This window comes from Megalopta genalis, unplaced genomic scaffold, assembly GCF_051020955.1.
Source record: "Megalopta genalis isolate 19385.01 unplaced genomic scaffold, iyMegGena1_principal scaffold0074, whole genome shotgun sequence".
Classification (NCBI taxonomy): domain Eukaryota; kingdom Metazoa; phylum Arthropoda; class Insecta; order Hymenoptera; family Halictidae; genus Megalopta; species Megalopta genalis.
Window position 1 is genome coordinate 650,091 of NW_027476143.1, and position 7,410 is coordinate 657,500.

The following is a 7,410-nucleotide window of genomic DNA, read 5'->3' on the forward strand; positions in this document are numbered from 1 at the left end:
TGTCACTGTGTTTTTGTCCGAACACTGTTTGAATTTCGCGCACTGTACTTGTCTTAGTCTGTGGCGGAAACTCGAGCTTCGTTTTTGGCCTCCGGAGGTAATTGCTGCCAACCCTCGAAAAATTTTTGAGGTTGGCGGCAGTGGTCCCTTTTTTCGGTAGAGAGTTTCCTCTCTACCGTGCGGCAGCCAATCAGCGCGTGCGACGCCGCTAGCGCAGCGCTACCCACGCCGACGGTGGCGTCTCGAAGCTCGAGGTGGATCTTCGATCTATTTCACGATTTTTCAACTTCCACAGTTTTTGCACGATTGTCACGATTTATGTCTCTAATTAAGCGTCTTCACAAATAAACAGTTTCCACGTAAACAGATCGTCCGTCGGATCAATATTCCCGGAGGAATCCGGCCTCAAAGATCGGCGTGCCGAAGCACGTGGCGTGTGTTTTCCGGCACTGTTTTTCCGCACAATTTTCACTTTTCAGTCACAATTTATATGTCCACTGGATCGTCCTCGCGTGCTCTTCACTCTGGTAGCGCTTTTGGAATTTTTCCTGCAGTTCTGCGGCTGGAATCGTGGTTGAACGGCGGAGCGACGTGGCAGCTCGACTTCTCCCTGCGACACCTGGCGGCAGAACCCAGTAGATAGGGACAGTTTAGTGTGAATCTGGTCACCGCGAAGGTGACGCAGACATGTTTCCTCGCCCATTCGGGCATACACAACTAAATTTCCATCCACTTCCAGCGGCCCCACATTCAAGGGAAAGGGCCGAGGAAAAATCCGCACGTGCCATTGAGACGTTTACAATGGACGAGTTCTTTAGCCGCCAGCGAATTTCAGTTTCCATCTATCTGCTGGCGCCCACGGGGAACCACGGGGAGGCGAACTCGTGACACGACGCCTCGCGTCCACTAAACGAAGACCTAGGAAATCGGGATGGGTGTTGGAATCAGGATTTTTCCTACCGGAAGCCCTTTAGCCAAAGGGTTTCCCGGCAGAAGGATGCGAATACCTGGAAGACCTTTTCCGACGACACGAAGTGTTGTGCCGCTTCAGGCCATTTCCAGGTTCCGCTAGGGGTGATGTCCCGTAGAGCTTCTCTCTGCGGGTTGAAGTGTTTGCAGCGGAGAAGGAAGTGGTCTACCGTGTCCGACCCGTGACCACACCCACACGCCTCGCTGTCGGCAACCCCGTACGCGAAGAGGCGCGAACGGAAATTCCCATGTCCAGTGAGGACTTGTGTGGTGAAGTGGTTCGGTACCATCCACCCGGCCGCCATCCTTCTCTCGATACTGCTGAAGAAGGTGAAAGTTGTGCGGCCTTTGTGGGAGGAGTCCCACATGGATTGCCACATCCTTTTCACCTCAGCCACGATCCTAATTTTCGCATCGTTGGTTCCCGCTGGGACCACGATGTTACCGATCCTGGCATCCATATTTTTCCTGACCTGGTAAAGGGCTTTGGCCTGTTGTAGCTCAAGTCCGATAGGGGGGGTACCGGCCACCACACACATGCTATCCCACGATGACCGGCGGTATGCACCGGTCACCGCGATGAGAGCACGCCGTTGAGCGGCTCCGAGTATTCCCAGCTCCCCTGCCGTACACCCTCCGGCCCATCCGGCGGCGGCGTAAGTCGCTACCGGGATGAAGACCCCGCGGTACACAGCCGAGAGTGCTCTGAAACCGAGCCCCCATCCTCGTCTCGCCAACCTGCCAAGTTTCGCGAAAAACGACCCGGTTTTGTCGCTGATATATTGACAATGGGATCGGACACCCATGTCCCTATCTAAGTGGACGCCTAGGTATCTAACTGTATTCTTGAATTTAATTGACCTCGCTCCGATCCGAATGACCGGCGGTCTTTTCTGGAAATCTACTTTCGATGCGCGGACTGCTTTTCTTTTTCTATCGGGACGCGAACCTCCCCGTCGGCCTATTTTTTCCCTGTCTGCGTACCCATTCCGGAGTACAATTGCTTCCGATTTCGAATCGGATATCTCTAATTTAGCTGTCCTGCACCAACCTAGGATCTGGTCGACAACGCGTTGACCCTCGATCTCTAGGTCTCTGCGGCTGTTTCCCCCCACGAGGACGATGAGGTCGTCCGCGTATGCTAAGAACCTATTCTCAACTGAGGTTTCGAGTAACCTCAGGAGACCGTCGAACATAAGGTTCCAGCACGCGGGGCCGAGGACGGAACCTTGCGGGCATCCTCTTGTCACGTGCTTGGAGATCCTTTCTGTTCCTATCGTGAGACTGACCTTGCGGTCCTCGAAGTAATTGGAGATTACCTCGAAGACGTTGCGCGGGCAGTCTCGATCCCTAAGACTACCTAACACTAGGGGCCACCAGACGTTGTCGAAGGCTCCGGAAATGTCGAAAAGTAGTGCGATCACATGCCGATGCTCGGTGTCATCGACCATGCGGCGCAACTCGACAATTGCATCTTCAGTCGACTTTCCGCGCGTAAACCCGAACTGTCTGCTGGAGATGCGTCCCGTCGCCATCGCCGTCTGCTCTAATCTGCTCTTAAGGAGCTTCTCGAAAGTTTTCCCGATCACGGAGAGGAGACATATTGGTCGGTAGGATTTTGGGTCCTTCTCGTCCTTTCCTTCGCCTTTCAGGAGGATTCTCAGAGAGCCCACCTTCCAGGCGGAGGGGAAGACGCCCCATCGAAGGCACCCATTGAATAGTCGCGAGAGTTCCCCGAGGATCGTTTTCGCGGAGGCCTTCAGGACCTGTACCTCGATGAGGTCCGGTCCTGGCACCTTTTTATTTTCGAAGGAACGAATTGCTCCGGCCACCTCCACCAAGGAAAAGGGCGAGGCGTCGGCGGTATTCGGGGCGATTCGCGCCTCTTCCCGGAGAACCCTTTGTGTCGGCGAATCGAGTTCAGGTCGGTCGTCAGGGACGTGGGCTTCCAGAAGCTCGCTGGCGGTTTCTAAAGCACCGGTTGTACTTTTATTGTTGCGCCGGAGTGTGCTTATCACTTTCTCTACACGGAGTTTATTTGCCTGGAGCTTGTATACGATGCCCCAGGGCTCCGTGTTCCCGTTCGACGTCACGAAGTTTTGCCAGCTTTCCCGTTTCGTCCTCTTCACCTTCCTACTGTAGTTCCGCAACGAAGTACGGTATTCCTGCAGTTTTTGGAGGCGGGAGGGTCCGTCTATCGTCTTCTGGAAGGCACGCCTCTGCCTGTACACGGCCTTTTTGAGCTTTGTTAGCTCTTTGGTCCACCACGGGTTGGACTTTCTAAATTTTCTCTTCTTAGGCATTGACGCGGTGCAGGCGTCAGTGATGACGGCTGTGAGCGTCTCTGCCATCCTATTTACATCTTCCACCGACTCCAAACTCAGGACTTCGAGCCTCGACCGTGAGTGGTCGGACAGGGCCTCCGAGAACCGCTCCCAATCCGCTCGACGAGTGTCGAACCGAGAGTTCGTTGCTCCCTGATTTCCCGTCGCGGCCCTAGGTACCCGCAGCCGGATGTCGATGGCGTTATGATCGCTAGTCGTCCATTCGCTTCTTATCCTCCATTCCTTAATATAGGGCGTCATGGAGGGGGATGCCAAGGTAACGTCGATGTATGACGATCCTTTTGGCGTCCAGAAGGTGGGTGGTTGACTAGCGTCGTTAACTACAGTTAATCTAAACGCGGAAACTAATCTTTCTAACTGCGCTCCCTTCTCGTCTGTGCTATTTGGGCTCCAGAGCGAGGATTGCGCGTTCGCGTCGACAGAAATTATAACTCTCTTCCCCCTCAATGCCAGGAGAACCGTTTCCAAGTGCTTGAGGTGCTTCTCTATCTCGTCTTGGTATTGAAAATAATGAGATACCGCGTAGAAGGAGAAGCCGGGGGTCAGCACTTCCGCGCATGCGCAGTGCGGGTTACTGAGTTGAGAGATGAACGTGACCTCAAAGTGAGGGTTGGGGATGGCGACAGCGGCCCACGGGGAGTGGGTTTTCACCGCCGCCACCCTCACTTCGGTCCCTAATCCGCATACCCTATAACCTGCGCCTTGCTTACTGGCGTGTGGCTCCTGCAAGAGCAGGACGTCCAGTCGCTTTTGCGCTATTAACTCCCTAACTTCGCCCGTTACTACAGCCGAATGTCGCATGTTCAGCTGTAGTATCCTGATTCCCGTGGCTACATTCGCGGTCGCGGGGTCGCGGTTTCGCGTTGGGGTTGGGGGGACGCGGGGGTTGTTTTTCCTATTTTTCCCTAAGTTCGTAGCGTCGCACCTTACGAGGTGGACGCGGACGGCGCGAAGACCGATCCCGTCCAAACGTATACCCGAGTCTAGTCCTTTTGTATTGCCTAGGTCGTTGCCAATGTCCCTCCTGTCCATAGCGGTTAATTCCGCCACAGGGACCCCAGGGACGGGAGTCCCTGTGTCCGAGGCTCTAGCTTTATGTTGTCTTTTAGGCATTATTGATTTGAAAATTTACTGCCCGCCTACGTCCTTTCCCGTTCGTCCCGTTATCGTGTCCGTTTGAATAGCCATAGTCATAGTTATAGTCCTAGTCATAGTCCTAGTCCTAGTCGTAGTCATAGTCATAGTCATAGACATAGACAGTTAGATAGGGACAGATGGGAATCTCGTTAATCCATTCATGCGCGTCACTAATTAGATGACGAGGCATTTGGCTATTTTTTTTTTTTTTTTTTTTTTAAAGAGGGGAAATGCGTTTACGCACACCGGCTAGATGTGGGTCGCCGGTAGTGTGGGACTCAAGATCTTATACTACCCACTAAAACCCCTCTCTCATTGTGCCTGATTAACTGCAGGCAGCACAGTAAAAAATAGCTGAAGGCTGGTCCAGCTCCTACGTCCCCAAGCGCGGCCTCGTCGTGGTCCTACGATTAAAAACGCTCAGCGCGTGGAGTCCACCTATCAGGGCCCTCGTGGACAAGATCTTAGCGTCCGACAATTTTAGAAGGCCCAGCGAGGTCAGATGATCGAACGACTTTCCGCTCCAGATACCCCTAGATGATAGCGTGAGGGAAGTGAATATCACCTCGTCGACGGAATACCTAGCCTTAACGTCATTCTCAAGAACCCTGTATTTCTCGATCTTTGCCCGATGTGCACGATCAAGGTCAACTCGCTCGCCAACGATTTGGGCATCGATAATAATAGCCATGTTCGCCTTTGTTAAAATCGCATCGGGTTTCATCAGGGTCTCCGACGTCTTGAATCTAGGTTCCCGCTCGACGTGCACTGATGCACGCTGATGACGCAGCAGATATTCTAGGCACGCATTGTGACGTTTTATCCGCGCGTCGTGCGTCCGGTGGCATTGTTGCAGCACGTGCTGAAGTGTTTCGGCCGCACCACAACCCGCACGGCAGTGTCGGTCACGAATACGGCCTCTAGCCATCCGAGATTTTAGTGGGATGGCATTAATCCGAACTTTATTCATATATATAAAGTCATGCCCGGAAACAAAGAGGTTCCCATCCGTAAGCCATGTATGCTGCCGCATCACGTCACGCGATTTCTCAAGAGGGCGACCATCATTGGATTCGTGAAGCAGTCTCGAGAATCGTGCTTTGCACAGGGTCAACGAGCTGATGGATTGCCCGTGATCCTTTAAACGTAGTTGGACGCGTTTAATCTCGGCTTCAACAAACTGCCGCATCACCACTGGGACCTCATCATTTTCAATGATTTTGAGGGCTCCCAAGCGATTGAAACGCTGAAGTGGGATTACCCAACGAAACGATGGTAAAGATAGGCCGCCATCCTTGACGTCAGCATGGAAGTACGCATTAGGAACGTCGTGCGGCAGGTTTAACCATTTTCGAACCGCTTTCCGAATCGTATCGTCAAGTTTATTCAGTAAACTGATATTAATTGTACCCAGCACTAGCAGGTGATATAATGCAGGAAGTACCATTGTTCGCAACGCGAACAGACGTTGTTGGGGTTTCAAGGGTGCCGTTGTTAGAGTATGTATCTCCTGTTTGACTCGATCAAGAGGATTCTTCATGAGTCGACCTTCAGGAGTGAACGGAACACCCAGATACTTCCATTCATCCGTGCGTTTAAGTGCTGGGATCGGACGCCCGAGGCAGTTGAACGATTGCGCCGCATCAACGATCGACTTCTTCTGTTTAGGGACCGTTTTTAAGGACACTGTGAAGCACTTCGACTGGTTCACCCGTAGACCACATTCATGTAGATACATCGTAGAGACGTCGAGCAACTGTTGGAGACCGGCAGGTGATAGTGCGAATAGGACCAGATCATCAGCGTATCCAATGGCATTAACAATGGAGTTTCCGATACGTACTCCTATCTCCCTAGGGAGTTTGGAGAAGAGTCGGTCAATCACCAAGTTGAATATTATCGGTGATAGTGGGTCTCCCTGCTTAACCCCACAAGTAGGGTGTATCGCATGAGATTCCCAGCCTCCACATTGAAGCCGCGTGCACGATCGGTCATAAGTCTCCGCTATATACTCAACCATTGGACTTGGAACTCCAGATGATCGGAGAGTATCTACTATGGTCTGATGTGTGACCGAATCAAAGGCTTTTGCCACATCCAGGGACGCCATAAACAGAGGTTGGTGGTTCTGTCTCGAGAACTTTAAAATAAAATCCATTAGGAAAATGCTCTCGGAACATCCATCAATTGGCCTAAAGGCCTTCTGTCGCGGGTCCACCCGGATGAGTTTAGCCATCCGGTTGGCCAGGACTTTGTGGAAGGCTCTTGTGATGGTCGATGAGACCGTGATGGGTCTGAAATCCCCGGGTTCCGAGGCACCGTCTTTTTTTGGTATGAGGGTTGTCCGAGACTCCAAGAGATGTTGTGGGAGTTTCCCACATATGACAAAGATATTAAAAATTCTCGTCCAAATATTGATCGGAACACCTCGGAATTCTTTGGCGGAGAGTCCATCTGGTCCAGGCGCAGTACCCAAGGGAGGCAAAGCCGCCCTAATTTCTTTAGGTGAGATAGGCGCCCATAGTTCCGTCAGAGCCCCCGTTGCAGGTGTGGTACCGGGCGTCATAGTGTCTTTCGAGGTCATGATCTTCTCCCAGAATGGGACCATGACTTCCTCAGGTGGTGCCGAGGACGTCTTCTTATCCCTAAGTATATCACGTAAACAAGTTGTTCTGTTTCGCTTCCACGCCTTCTGCACCTTAGCATACTCAGCCCTGCGGAGTTTTCGGCGCGATACTGACTTAGGAGCTGCTGTTATCTTGGGCACGGATACCTTACGACGAATCAGAAAGGTTTTGCGAAGGTAAATAGAAAGTTCTTCGATAATCCGCGCTTGTTCCCAGGTGTTGAGGGACCTCACAATTTCATTGAGTACATCAGTATTGAAATTGTGATCATTAAAGGCCGGTAGCCCCCGTAAATACTCCAAGACCAAGTTCCGGGCTGTCTCTTGAGAGAG